The sequence below is a fragment of the Mastomys coucha genome, unplaced genomic scaffold, assembly GCF_008632895.1.
Source record: "Mastomys coucha isolate ucsf_1 unplaced genomic scaffold, UCSF_Mcou_1 pScaffold20, whole genome shotgun sequence".
NCBI classification, from domain to species: Eukaryota; Metazoa; Chordata; class Mammalia; order Rodentia; family Muridae; genus Mastomys; species Mastomys coucha.
This window is the reverse complement of record NW_022196903.1, coordinates 78,644,789-78,659,814: the sequence shown is the minus strand read 5'-3', so window position 1 is coordinate 78,659,814 and position 15,026 is coordinate 78,644,789. Positions and strand designations below refer to the sequence as shown.

At 43.2% G+C, this 15,026-nt stretch overlaps 1 pseudogene; it reads right to left on the bottom strand.

Moving 5' to 3' along the window:
* The window catches only part of LOC116099946, a 14,904-nt pseudogene extending 1,517 nt beyond the window's left edge, over positions 1-13,387 (bottom strand).
* Between the last annotated feature and the right edge of the window lie 1,639 nt (positions 13,388-15,026).

Genomic DNA, 15,026 nt, shown 5'->3' with positions numbered 1-15,026 from the left:
AGCTGAACAAAGATTCTCAACAGAGGAATACTGGGTGGCTGAGAAGCACCTAAAGAAATGTTCAACATCCTTGGTCATCTGGGAAATGCAAATCAAAACAACCCTGAGATTCTACCTCACACCAGTCAGAATGGCTAGGATAAAAAACTCAGGTGACAGCAGATGCTGGCAAGGATGTAGAGAATGAGGAACACTCCTCCATTGCTGGTAGGATTGCAAGCTAGTACAACCACTCTGGAAATCAGTTTGGTGGTTCCTCAGAAAATTAGACATAGTACTACCAGAGGACCCAGCTATACCACTCCTGGGCATATACCCAGAAGATGCTCCAACATGTAATAAGGACACATGCTTCGCTATGTTCATAGCAGCCTTATTTATAATACCTAGAAGCTGAAATCAACCCAGATGTCCCTCAGCAGAGGAATGGATACAGAAAATGTGGTACATTTACACAATGGAGCACTACTCAGCTATTAAAAACAATGAATTTATGAAATCTTTAGAGAAATGGATGGATCTGGAGAATATCATCCTGAGTGAGGAAACCCAATAACAAAAGAATAGACATGGACTGTCCCACCTGGGGATCCATCCCATATACAGTCACCCAACCTAGTCACTATTATGGATTCCAACAAGTGCTTACTGACAGAAGCCTGTTATAGCTATCCTCTGAGAGGATCTACCAGTGCCTGACAAATACAGGGGTAGAGGCTCGCAGCCAACCATTGGACTGAGCACAGTATACCCAATGAAAAAGAACCCAAAGAGTTGAAGGGGTTTGCAGCCCCATAGAAGGAACAACAATATGAACTAACCAATAGCTCCAGAGCTCCCAGGGTGTAAACCACCACCCAAAGAGTACACATGGTAGGACTCATGGCTCCAGTTGCATATGTAGCAGAGGATGGCCTTGACGCTCATCAATGGGAGAAGAGGCCCTTGGTCCTATAAAGGCTCTATGCCCCAGTGTAGGGGAATGACAGGGCCAGGAAATGGGAGAGGGTGAGTGAGTTAGCAGGGGGAGGGGTAGGGGATAGGGAGCTTTCTGAGAGGAAACCAGGAAAGGGGATAACATTTGAAATGTAAATAAAGAAAATATCTAATAAAACACTATGCCCCCCAAAAGGCCCCTCCAAAAGCCTTAAACACACACACACACACACACACACACACACACACACACACACACACCCCAGTTATCTGACTTTCCTAAAGAAAAGAGAGTTGTGTTCATTGCAGATAATTTTCTTCCTTGGATTTTTAGTTTTCTTTCATTAAAAGACAGAAAAAGAAACGATTGGCCTTGAGTCCTATAGCAATTGCTTGGCTCCCAGTTTGATATAGACTCTACCTCAGGGCACTTCAGGGCTTCATTCTCAACCCAGGAACTCGTTTTGGGGCAGGTAGAACAGGTTGACTAGGGAGAATTCCCTGGGGAGAGAAGTCCACTTCCTGAACATATTCCCTGCAAGAAGCAGGAAGTATGGAAAGTATTTCCCATAGAACAATCTCTGATGTTTACCCAGGGTAGGGGACAAGGCAGGGGCTACGGTGTTCCACATACAGCTTTAGGGGACTTTTGCCATTCAGCCCTCCCCTCTAAGCAAGACACAGTGAAAAGCCAGCCCTTCCTACCTGGGTTCTTACCTGGACAGATCTGTGCTGGGGTGGACACTGCTTCCAGTGCAAGAGGGGACTATGACCACATTTTGTCCTGGCCATCTAGCCTGGTTCCGCTGAGGGGCTATTTGATCCTATTCAGGATTTCAAAGAAGAAAAACACAGGAAAGAGGCTCTTAGAAACTTTGAAACACTCAGGACTGACTTGGCTGGCCCTGCAGGGCCGTAGTACTCCTGTGGTTCTCCAAAGGCTCTGTTTCCTTTGGCCAAAGTTCCACCTCCTCCTCTCTCTGCTTTGATCAGCATCTCTGCTGTTCACTTCTGCCTCAAAAGCATGAGGTGGCCCTTCACAGCTTTCTGTGGGATTGGTCTTTCTGAAGTGACAAACTGTTAAATTCTTAAGTGCGCTGCAAGTGGATTTAACTCACCATTTGTCACAAATGACCAAAGGCAGTATGGATAAAATAAATGAGAAAGTGTACCCACCTTGTCCTGTGGGTGACTCCATGATCTTTTTTTGGAGCCAGGTTCTTACAGGAGGCTTGACTTCTCTTTGGTGGTGGAGGCAGCAGACATGATTGTCTTCTTCACCCCCTTCCAGTGGTGATGCCTTGTTATAGGGGAGGCTGGGGCTTGCATCCCGGGGCTGGTCATTAGCAATGGTCTCTTCCTGTTTGATGGCCACTCCCTGTTTGATGGCCTCTTCCAGCTTATTGGCCTCTTCCTGGGTGATGGTCTTTTCCTCCATGAAGGCCTCTTTCTGCAAAGTATCCCAAGCAGAAGAGCCTTTGAGGGTTAATTTCAGCTGCCTACAGGGATCCCCGCAGCTCCTCTTGGGGGATGTCAGGAGGACATATTCCTGTCTGTGTCAGCTGTAATCTCATTCTCATCTGCTCTAGGAGAGGAGGTAAATTGCAATTGAGATGGCTGGACACATGCAGTCAGGCTACCGTATAACACAGTCTTGGGCTGTAAGAAATTCTTAGCGATTTCCAACCTGCTGCCCATAAAGGAATCAGCCACATGACAATCTAGGTGGGATAGTTGGGGAGGCTAGGTCCTTTTTGGGTGGCAGCACATAGCATGCCTTTTGCCACCAGCCTGGAATTCTTCTCCTCCTTCTCCTGGAGCTTAGATGAAGGTGGGGAGAAGCTGGAGGTAGAGAGAAGAGGCTCTCCTTAGGAAAGCAGGGAAGCAGTGAAGATCTTCCAGGCCTGGCTGCATGCATTTCAAGGCTTTCCCTTGGTGGGGGGAACAGTTGCTCCTGTGTGACATGTGTCGTAGAATCAGGCAGGTTTCCATTACCTCATTAAATTTTTGCTCTCTCAGATGCTCAATGATTTCTTCAGGCTTATACTCCATGACTCTCATGGTCCTGAGAATGCTAGGGCTTGGGGTACCTAGGAAACTTTGGAAGTAGACGGTAATCGTGCCTTGCTGTCCCTGGTCATGGGTTGGGCCTCCTGCTGGGACAAAGATGACATTGAAAATATAGGTGGAAACATGAAGAATGCTGAAGTTTGCAGCAATGATCTGCCACCTCGCCTCCTCAAAAGACCTGCCCAGGAATGGCAAGCACTAGTGCCAGCCAGTCAGTCAGCAAATCAGATAAGTTACCAACACCTCACTGAATTTTTGCTTTCTCAGAGACTCAATTTCTTCAGGCTCATATCCCATGACTCTCATGGTCCTGAGAATGCTAAGGTCCGAAATGCCTGGGAAATTCTTTGTGAAAGTAGGTGGTAAGCAAACCACAACTGGGGGAGTGAGGTTGATTATAGGAAAGGGAGAAAGAAAATGCAAGAGACAGATATGGGAGTGTTGCAGGTCAGTACCATGACAGCAGCAGGTGTATTTTCAGTGTCTTTTAAAGGCAGGCAACTGAAAGCAGGACCAATTCCAGGAAGTTAAACAATGACCACAAATGCTTATGTGATGAGTTTATGATACATAGTATTTGTCAGGAGCCATTTTTGCCTGCTTCTGTGAAAGCCTGTGTGTCAGGCATAGTCAAGGCAGGTCGTGGTCTGCTGGCAGACTTCCTAGCCTGCTGGTGCACGGAACAATAAGAGGAGCTACACTTGAAGCTCAGGGCGAGGGGCTGAACATTCTATTAGTCTTGGTGGAAGGAACGGGAAACCTCCAGATGGAAACAGATATCCTATATACGTCAGCCATTGTCTCAGCTAGCCTGTGACTTTGTTTCCTACAATACTGTAAAATATATAAAGGCTATGAGAAATATATTTGGGGCTGGTATGGTATAGACCTACAGCTCTCCAGATTTCTAACTTTCGTCCTCTGAGTCTTTTTTTCTGTCTTTCCTATAATCATCTTCACCCCACCCCCTCAGAGGACCACTTGACTTTGTACCAGCAGGACCAGTACATGGTAGGGCCTGAACACCACTTTGAGGTTGTGGCTATTTAAATGGTGGAAGCCATGGAAAAACCTCAGTGTTCAGAAAAGGTAAAAGTGTGGTGAGCATCTCCTGGGAGTAAAGACAGAAGAAAACATAGCTAAGGGAGCTCAGAAAGAGTAAGGGAGTTCAGAAAAAAGTAAGGGAGCTCAGAAAAATAAAAGGATATACAAAGAAGAAAAGAGACATAAAAATGGGAAATGGAAACAGCCATGTGATTTTTGTGCAAACGCTTAAGAAAATGCTTTGCACTCGCAGAGCTAAAGCAGCGCAACAGCAATTGCATAGCTTTTTAGATTGTGTAGAGAAGGTTTGTCCTTGGATAAAATTAGCAACCTGGAAAAAGTTTGGGGAAAGACTTCAAGGTTATTATGCTGTGCTTGGACCGGGTAAAATGCCTGTATATGCTTTTAGTCTCTGGACCTTGATTTAGACTCTAGCCACGAGAGGGAGAAATGGGTTGCAGGAAAGCAGCCTCCATCTGGGAACTCTTCCTGGAAGAAGGATTAAAATGAAACTAAACCACCTGCTCTTGCAGCTGAGCCTGTATACAGAGTCAGCATTTGAGTGGCTGTTATTTGAGGAGGACAGGAGACCCTAGATGGATAGAAAGACTGAACAGCCTGAAGAGGAAGGTGCTAGATATTCATAGGGAAGAGAATTCTTTGCAGCTTGCTGCCATGGTAGAACTCAAAATTTCTTCCAAGGGCAAGTTAGTTCCAGAGAAGATACAATAGCTGCAAACCACTTTTACTTCCCAGTCTGTGTAAAAGCAAAAATTACAGACTGGACAAGCTCAAGGTGAGATCTTGGGATCATAAGGGTGGATTCCTAAGCTGAGAGCTAGTAAAACCCCATGTGTCCTAGCTGGACTGGACCCCCCTCCAGAGGTGGAGGTGGAGCTGCCAGTTGTAGCAATAGTGAGAAAGCCATCTGGGAAACAGCCTTCAAGAGGCTTTTATCTCCCTTACAAGTGTTCTTGAAAGAGGCTGCTAAGAGAGGAGATGATCTTCAGGGATTTCACTTTGCATTTCCAGTTATAGAACAGGTCAGTCCTTAAGGTAATGGAGCCAGAGTTTATCAGCCTCTTCAATTTAAACAGTTAAATTAAAATCTGCTTGTGCACAGTACAGGCCAGCAGCTCCATTTACTCAGGCTATGCTTGAGTCATTGTCTACAGAGGCCCTTCTTCCTAGGAATTGGAAACAATTGGCAAAACTGTGCTTCTCAGGAGGAGGTTTTTTATTATGGAATTCAGAATTAGCTGAGCAGTGTCAAAACGCTGCCAAGATCAATTGAACACAGCAAATACCTATTACGTTTGAAATGTTAGCAGGAGAGGGACAGTATCATGAGACGGCTCAACAATTAGCTTTTGATTCAGCTGTTTATATACAGGTTAATGTTGTAGCTAAGAAAGCCTGGTATAAACTACCTTCTACAGGGAGGTAGACCTTTTAGACAAAAAGGAAATTTGTCAGACTATATCAGACTGTGTTCTGTCATAGGTCCTTCATACACCCAGGGTGTTGCTATGGCACCTGCTCTGCAAGGCAGACAGTAAAGGAGGTATTGCTTCAGCAAAGACGACCAAATAAAAGTAAATAACTGGTTTTATGGGAAGTTGTTGTGGGTGTGGGGAAACAGGACATCAGGTCAGGCAGTGTCCCAATAAAAATGGGACTAGGCCTCAGAGTTTTTTCCAGGATGGATGACAGTCAGGATTATGCTATTAGTATAAGAAAGGAAGACATTGGACTAATGAGTGCAAGTCTAAGAGAGATGCTACTTTATTATCCCATAAACAAGGAGGACTGCTATTAGAAGCTTATGTGCATTTCAGAAGGCTCTGAGAGAACAGGGCTTAGTAATAGCTCCAGAAAGGGTGCAGACTGAGCCACCATACTCTTATTTGGGACACAAATTATATCTGAACTTTATCATGCCTCAAAAAATTCAAATCAGGAAGGATGGATTGAAAATGTTAAACGGTTTTCAAAAATGACTAAGAGACATAAGTTGGCTTAGACCTCACTTGAAAAATTCTACAGGAGTGTAACCTCACCTTAGTCATTTTTGCCATGTGGTAAGGAGACTCATATTAACAAAAAGTCTATTCTATGAAGTGCATGCTATACTAATGAACCCTACTTGTATAGTGTGTCCATCTCAGCCAGATACATTGTTGACTGGTCTGGGAATCATGATGGAAAGCAAAGAAAACTGATGAGTGAGGGAAAAAGAACTCTGCAGGCCTTTGGTGGTCAGACATTGGATCACCACAGATTTATATCTGGAAACTTGCAGCTTTGGGAGAGATTGGGCAGACTAATAGAGCTACTAAATAGAGATGGAACACTGGGTTCAGACTGATGTTGGTGGGAAATGCACTTACCTGCCCTCCCCGCCCTATGAGTTGTTGGTAGGGAAAATTAACATCACTATGTTTGGGTTTAGATTCTTTGTAACTTGCTATAAGTATAATTTGATTAATTGTGCATCTGACATCTTACAAGGAATTGCTGTTATGTTACTTCATCAACCTTTGTTTGTTATGATTCCAGTCAATGTTTCAGAACCTTGGCATGCAGATACAGTTTGCAAGTGTTGGATGAAATTCCAAAAGCTTTGAGTAGACCTTGAAGTTGGATGGATTATTGTTGGAATTCTTGCTATAGTATCTATTATAGCCATTTGCTCTTGGGAAAGGAGCTGAATGTTCTAATAATCTTGGACAAAGGAACAGGGAGGAAAACTTATGATCAGGAACAGAAAACCTATGTGCATCAGCTATTGTCTCTGCTAGCTTGTGACTTTGATTCTACAATACTGTAAAGTATATAAAGGCTGAGAAATACATTAGGGGCTGGCATGGTGTAGACCTGCGGCCCTCCTGATTTCTAACTTTTGTCTCTAAGTCTTCTTCCCATCTTTCCTATAATCATCTTTGCTCCCACCTCAGAGGACTGTTTGACTTTGTACCTGGGCAGGATCTGTACAAGTGTCTATGTTTGACTAAGGCCATTTCCTTCAGGGTTGGACCACCTCTCAAGGAAATATGTGTAAGCAGAGGAATTTGGCAGGATATAATGCACATCTTAACTAAAAACAAAGGCAGGTGTTGGCAGACTCATTCATGATTAATCACAAGCAAGAAGTCAGCCAAAGTTAACTCTGAATTTGATCCCCACACATTTCCATTTTTTATCTATACAAGCCAAAGCTGTCTCAGCTATTGGCTCAGAAAGACTGTACATGTCTTAGGCATGACCTCAAAAAGTGTGGTCCTTACCCATCAAATACATGCCTGGTCTTAGGTTGATCCACTTCTAAGAGACTCTTATCATTCTTTTTTTATGTATAGGATTCTCCTACCTTATCAGTCATGGAGCAGAAAGTTGTGCCTGTCTTAAGTTGCCATCTGAAAACACAGCTCTTACCCATCATTAGCAAGCAAATAATCTTGTATTTGTGGCCTGTCTTAGGTTGAGAAGATTTTTAAGACAATTTTAAGCCAGGCAGTGGTGGTACACTCCTTTAATCTCAGCACTTGGGAGGCAGAGGCAGGTGAAATTCTGAGTTCGAGGCCAACCTGGTCTACAGAGTGAGTTCCAGGACAGCCAGGGCTATACAGAGAAAACCTGTCTCGAAAAAACAAAAACAAAACAAAACAAAAGACAATCTTACTCATCATTGACTACCAATTGCTGCTAAGGAAAACATTGGAGCTTGACTTTGCTTTGACATCTGCAAAAACTCTGATGATTCCTCTCAAAATCACAGGTAGTAGACATGCCATAAAAAGGATCATAAAGCTAAGTCCTGCTACACCAAATAGGAGAGATGTAAATGAGGACTGTGAAGGAAAAAAATGGCCTATAACTCTTTCTGAACATCATTTGCTGTACTATCAGCATCAAAAGACAAAGGCTGTGCATTTCTTAAACTTACAACCCCCCCCCCCTATGCAGGGCTAAAAAAGTCTAAAGAAGTGTTAGTATTATGCCATATACTTCGAAGGTACCTTTTCACTCTGGTCCAATTATGCTGACTTTCATTATACAGTATTTGATACATTATTTGAGTAATACAAATCCATAGATATCAAGCATGACTTCCAAATGGCTTTTGACTTCCATTCCTTGCATCTCATCTCCCATGATCTGCACTGTATCATATACTATGTCAATTCTTTGTTCTAGCCATCTATCCAAATCCTCATGTATGCTTAGGGCATTGGTTACATTTTCTGCAAGATAATTAACAAAACTAGCAGTTTGTACCTCTTGTACTAAAGCTAAGGCAGAAGTAGTGGCACTGGTACAAGAGGTATGAGAACAACAACACCAGCAATGATCAGCCCAACCACACATTTACTCCTTGTCAGAGCATGTTCTAATTCTTCAAATATTTGTATGCCTTTTCCAGAATACCAGGGCTCAGATAAATATACAGGAATCATAATAAAAGATGGTCAATGTGCTACCATTTCAGATTGACCATCATACAATGCAGAAATACAGTTGGACAGAGGACAATTACACACTGAACTCATTATCATATCCAATAACAAAGGTAACATTCCCAACTATTAAAAGATTAGGTAGGTAACACAAGATGTTACATTTACCTTAACCCCAGAACCTGTTGCATTTTTATCCTGCTGTGTTTAGGGCTTTGGCTCTGCTCTATCCCTTGTAGTTGAGTCATAGTGGCCTGCTTAGGCCAGGTACCTGGTGAGTGATCACATCAGTATCTAAAAGACCAGAAAAAAAATTCCCATTAATTCTTAAAATAAGCTCTGGCCGTGAGAAGAAATAGTCTGCACCCAATAGGCATCCAAGGATCCAAAACTATCATTCCCCTGTATTTTATTTTACTTTTATTATATGTATCTATTATGGGTATGAAGAGTAATTGAGCTATTTTCTGCCCTGGTTGCAGTACAGATATCAATCAATTTGTTTTTCTCCTCCACAATCTGAGTCAATCACCCCAGGGCTATGATCCCTTCATGGTGGTACTGCGTCTACAGGACACCAATCCTAGTGCTCCCTGAGGGATAAGGACCACAGACACTAGTGGTCAATGCCTGCATATCCATTTCAGGCATCAACATTGTATAGGTGGAGAGACTGAGGTCCAATCCTAAGCTTCCTGGGTGGTGTGACAGAGGTCTTGAATGGATTTCCATGTTGTCGGGCATATTATCTTACCCCATAATATTGATCCTTTACCTGGGGTTGCCCCCTCCCCCCATTTCCCAAAGGGAAAATGATACCTAGGTTCTCTCTTAGATTTGCACTCTTTAGCTCAATGTTTTTTCTCTTTTACATCTGGAACAGAAGCCTGGATCGTTTTTACGGGCAACACCAGACTTTACATCATCACTTCTCTCTGGATTTTGCTTTATTCGATGCCCCATTCTTTCACATCCAAAACAACTCCCTGGAGGTCCAGGATGGCTATGAAAAATTGGAAGCTTTGGTTGCTGAAAGTTAATTTGTTTAATTGTTTTCCCCTGCAAGGCAGCAGCCACAGCCAAAGCTTGAGTCCATAGGATATAGTCCAATATCCATGCTAAAACAGATATATTCAGAAATATACCCAGTCTTTGCTGCTTGATAAGTAGGGCTTGCCATTTCATAGCCTAAGTGCTCTAGCAGTAAAAGGCCAGCATCAGAATCCTGGAAAGCTTTGCCAGCAGGTTGCAAGAGTCAATCCACAAATTCTTGAAAAGACTCATCTGGCCCTTGTCTTATTTTTGATAAGTCTTAATGAAGCATCCCTTTTGTAGGTAAAGCACCCCAACTTTATGCTCATCTGTGCTAATCTGCACATCGACTCCAGGGTTATACATTAACTGCTGGGATATCTCTGTATATTATCCTTCTCTAACCAGAATTTCATAATTTACTCCAGCATCATTAGCATGGGCTTTCAATAATTCAGCAGTTCTTTGACAATGTTCAGCAAGGTCTATCTTCTAAATGATCCCCTCCACTTAAGCAAGCTTTAGCCAGCTGTTTCCAATTATCAGGAGGTAAAGTTTCTATATCTAAATCAAGTATAGTCATAGTGAAACGAGCAGTAGGGCCATATTGAGCTCAGGCAGCTTTAAATTCCTTCAGTTGTTCAAAACTTATAGGTTGTTGAATTTTAACAAGATGGCCCTGTGCATCCTGCTATTCAAATGCAGAGCACTGTATACTGTATTGGGGAGGTGCTGACACTAAGGTGTTGTTCCCTAATTGGTTCTTGATTTTGCCAATAAAGAAGGCCAGCTGCCAACTCTTGGACAGAGGTACAGGTGGGACTTCGGGTCCCAGGAGGAAAAGAGAGAACAGAGGGAAAGAGAGGGGCTTTTCTGCCATGGCTTGGAGGAAAAGGGATGCTGCAATCATGTAAGGTCTCAGGGACAGCTATGACCAGCAGTCTCTGATATGGGGTGGGGCAAGGATGTGGAGAGACGGGGATAATTAGTTGATGAGGGCATTCCTTTCCAGGCAGTAGATTCTGTGCCCAGCAATTGTGCCAGAAAAGGCAAGCTGTAAAGTGACAAGCTGAGTGTGTGTTTTTTATCCGCAGATTCAAAGGTCTCAGGTGGGGCTGGTAACAAGATCCCTCCTGGGGCAAGGGTCATGGGAGTGGGCTAGTGGAGTGGTCGAGAGAAGCTAGGTCAGTGTTGAAGGCTTAGTGGAGCTAAAAAGGAAACTGGGAGAGGCCAAAGCTCGGTTGTAGCTCCCAGGCAAAGGTGGTAGAGAGCATTTTAAAATTACACACAGCAGTAAATAAAATTCTTGTATAACCTCTCCTTGATCTAGAGCATGCAGTGATCCTGTCTGCAATGGGGACATCATTTTTTTTTTTTTTGAAGGCAAAGGCCTTTCCCCCGTTCTTAGGGCACATCATTATCACTAAAGGGTCCTGTCTCTTCATGGGTGGATCTACTTCCGATCTAATACTAGGCCTGATAATATCCTCCTCAGCCTCCTTTCCTTCAGTCTGTAACATTCCTATTTTTTTTTTTTCCATTAAGTGGGTAAGATCTTGTATGGTGGATTGAAGTTGCTCCTTCTGCTCATCCTTATGTCTGAGTTACTGCCAAAGCCTGTAAAGGCCGATCCTCAGTATGATATTGGGTGGCTTGTTCCTCTAAGTCTTCTTTTTCCTCAGGATCCAAAGGCTCCTCTCTCAGTGTTGTTATAGCTTTTTCTGTAGCCTTATAAAGAGGAGGGGTATGTAGTAGGCTCAGCAGCACTGTCTTTAATATGTGCATATCAGTGATCACTGCTAGAGGATTTACCATTGCTAGGACCTTTTCCTTCTCATGGCTAGTGTCCAGGCTGTCCTTAATTAAAGCCCACAAGCTAAAAGTGTCCACAGGGATTTTCTCAGGCCCATAGGTATCATAATGACCATGCACTTTTTGTCCAACCTTTAGGTTTCTAAATGTATGGTCCCTTCTTCAGAGAACCAAGAACATACTTCCTCTACAAAGTCTAATAACTTAAGCAACTGTTGCTGGCTTACCTTAGCTCCCCAATACTGTAAGCATATCTCTGAGCATATGCTCAAAAACCAAGCAACTCTTTTCCTGTCCCATTTTTCTTGTTTCTTCTGTAATTTTTTCTTTTTTCTTTTCTATATCTTTTAGGTTTTCTGAGTTCCTTTATTTTTTTCAAGCTCCCTTGCTTCTTCTGAGTTCCCTTATCTAAGTTTTCCTATGAATTATACTCCCCTAAATCTCTCACTGCTGCCAGAAATTCCACTTTTCCTGAGCGCTCTACTACCAGTAGTATTCTTCACTGCATCTCCCATCGTTGAACCTTTGGGCACCATTTGCTGGAGACAGCATGTCAGTCAACACAAAAATCACAACTTAGGGAGTGAAGATGATTATAAGAAAGGGAAAAAATAATGCACAAAGCAGATATGGGAGGGCTTCAGGTCAAGACCATGACAACAGTGACTATATTTTAATAGTGTCTTTTAAAGGCAAGCAACAGAAAGCATGACCATTTCCAGGAAGTTAAACAATGAGTACAAATTATTATGTGGCAAGTTTATGGCTAACAGTATCTATGTTTGGCTAAGGCCATTTCCATCAGGCTTGGAGAATCTCTCAAGGACATATGCAGAAGCAGAGGACCTTGGCAGGATAAAAAGCACGTCTTACTTAAAAACAAAGACAGATGTCAGCAAATGTCACCTCGGGGTGCCAGCCACCCCGAGGATGAGGAGGATCCTGAAACTCCAGATATTGACAGAGTGGTCCCTGTCTTACTTCCTTTGAATTAGTTCTGGAGCACAGTAGGGCAGCATGCCACAGAAGTCAAATACACCAATCTCTGTCCAGGAATGGCTTTAGCAGCCAGGCCAAAATCAAACAACTTGGCATTCCCCCTGCAGTCAATCAAAATGTTGCTGTCCTTTATGTCTCTATGGGCAATGTGGTTGTCATGGCAATACTGCACCCCATGTAGTATCTGGACAAACATCCTTCAAACCTCGCTCTCCTCTAAAGACCCACATTCCTGGATGCTGTCAAGTTGCTCTCCCTCTGATTTATGCTCCATCAACAGTTAGGGGTTCTCTCTTACCTGGATGATATCATATTAGGCTGGGTAAGGGATTTCATAGTGCTGACTTGCCTGCTGATAAGCAAGGCATGCTTTCTGGTGTTCCTGACAAGTTTTACAGCCACAGAGGTCAGTTTAAGAACATGGTAGGCTAGTTTGACCACTGAAAAGGTTCCTGTTCCCAGGGTTGTCATCATCTTATAGTCAGTAGTAAAGTTCTCCTTGGTAGAATAGCAGGCCTCCAGGGCCTGCTCCATGATTAGGCCCTCCTTGATATGGCTAGAACCGAACTTGAAATTAGAAATTAAAAAAATATATATTTAAAATCATACCCAAGTATATGTTTATAGTTACAAATTCCTACATCAAAATGACAAGGAAAAAATTCAGAAATAAGCCCGGCGGTGGTCGCGCATGCCTTTAATCCCAGCACTTGGGAGGCAGAGGCAAGTGGATTTCTGAGTTTGAGGCCAGCCTGGTCTAAAGAGTGAGTTCCAGAACAGCCAAGGCTAAACAGAGAAACCCTGTCTGGAACCCCCTCCCCCCCAAAAAAAATCAGAAATATGTGAGACAACCTAGTCAGGTACTTTGAATACTTGAGAATCGAACAACTAAGCAACTTTCAAAGCAGTAGACACAAAATATGACATAGATCAGGTTGACAGGGACCAACTGCAAACTGAAGAAACAAAGGATCACACACAGTAAGAACTGTTCAATGGAATGAAACACCATCCACTCACCTGATACCAGCACGCATTGTGAACAAAGACACCAAGAAAATCAGGCTTGAGAGAAGTTGATATAAGACACTCCAAAACCCACAGGGTCCAGGCTGGGGAGCTGGCTCTGGAGTCCAGAAGGTCTGATACTCCTGCAGAAGACCTGCATTTGGTTCTCAGGACCCAGGCCAGGTGGCCCACAACTGCCCTAACTTCAGCTCCAGGAGATCCTACATCTCTGGCCTCTAAAGGCACTCATTCAGCACACTCAAAGGTACTATGGGTCACTTAAAACAGTGATAAAAATCTATGTAATTTTATTTATATGACCTCTGAAGGTCAGAAGAGGGCATTAAATTCTCTGGAAGTTATAGTGAGTATTTGGTTTCTTTAAAAACCCAGTTATGTGAATATGTTACTGTTTTAATTCTGGGTGTCAGATAAGAGGCACACAACCACCTGTCACGCCAGTTCCAGAGAATCTGACTCCCTCTCCCGACCTCCAAAGAAGGCACCAGGGATGTGGTACTTAGACATACCTGGGGATAAAATACTCACACACATAAAATGAAAACAATAAAATGTTCTAACTTAACAAACATAACTTAAAACTTAATAAAAAGTAAGATGGAAGATAATAAAGAACATGGAAGAGTAAACACAAAAATCAAGGCAGCAAACACAAACTAAAACCAAGAAAAGCAAATCAAAGTCACCTAGGTGGAGAGCAAGTCACTCTGTCAGGGTCCAGCAGCTCCGCAAAGTCCAAGTCTAATCTCTCAGCAGCATCGAGCTCCAAATGCTCTCCAACCAAGCAACAGCTCTGTACTCTAAGGACAGGAGGCAGCCTCAGCCAGGGCTGTGAGAGGACAGGTGTCTGTCCTTCCCTACAGTGGTTCCTTGTGAGGTCAGAACAAGAAATGGACCAATGGTAGCTGGGTACAGCTCACTGGTTTTCTTCCCTTTCTGTCTCCAAGGACAGGAAGGCTGGTCTTGGTCAGTGGGGCAGTAGAGGGCTGGTTACACTCAAATGTCTGTCCCCAGTGTTGCTCAGTGACCCACTCCTTCCTGCTAGGCCCATAATTTTTCCCTAAACAGCACCACCTGGTGGAAACAACATTCAAACACTTAACTCGCTGTGGAACTTTGACACACAAACTTTAACAGGGACACTTTCCTTGTTAACAATAAAACAAGGAATTGTAAGAAAGACAATGGGCTCCAGAACTTTGACCCTCAGACTATATTGGTACTTGTGACAAAATATTGTTTTCCATGGCACCCCAGGACATGAAACATCTGTGGGGTTGAGAGGAAGATGATGTCATTCATCCCACGTTCCCCATTAGAGCTGAGATTTCTCATCAAAGCCTAGGATCCAAAGTGGGCTGATATGTTCAAAATGGTCAAGAAAACACCTGTCAGCCAGGATGGCACAAACAACAGATGTGGAAGATGGAGCCATATCCTGGTACCCTATGCCCTTCTGCTCTCAAAGAAAACACCTTTGTTTTGTCCTTATAAACAAAAGAAATTGATTATTTGTGTATCTGGATGTTGGCAAGGCAAGGGCAAGAGACCAGCAGATTGATTTTAAAACAGGGCTGCTATGATAAGTGGTTATTAGCCCAGAAGTTTGGAATTACAGGAAGAACAACCCACATTACACAAGGAACT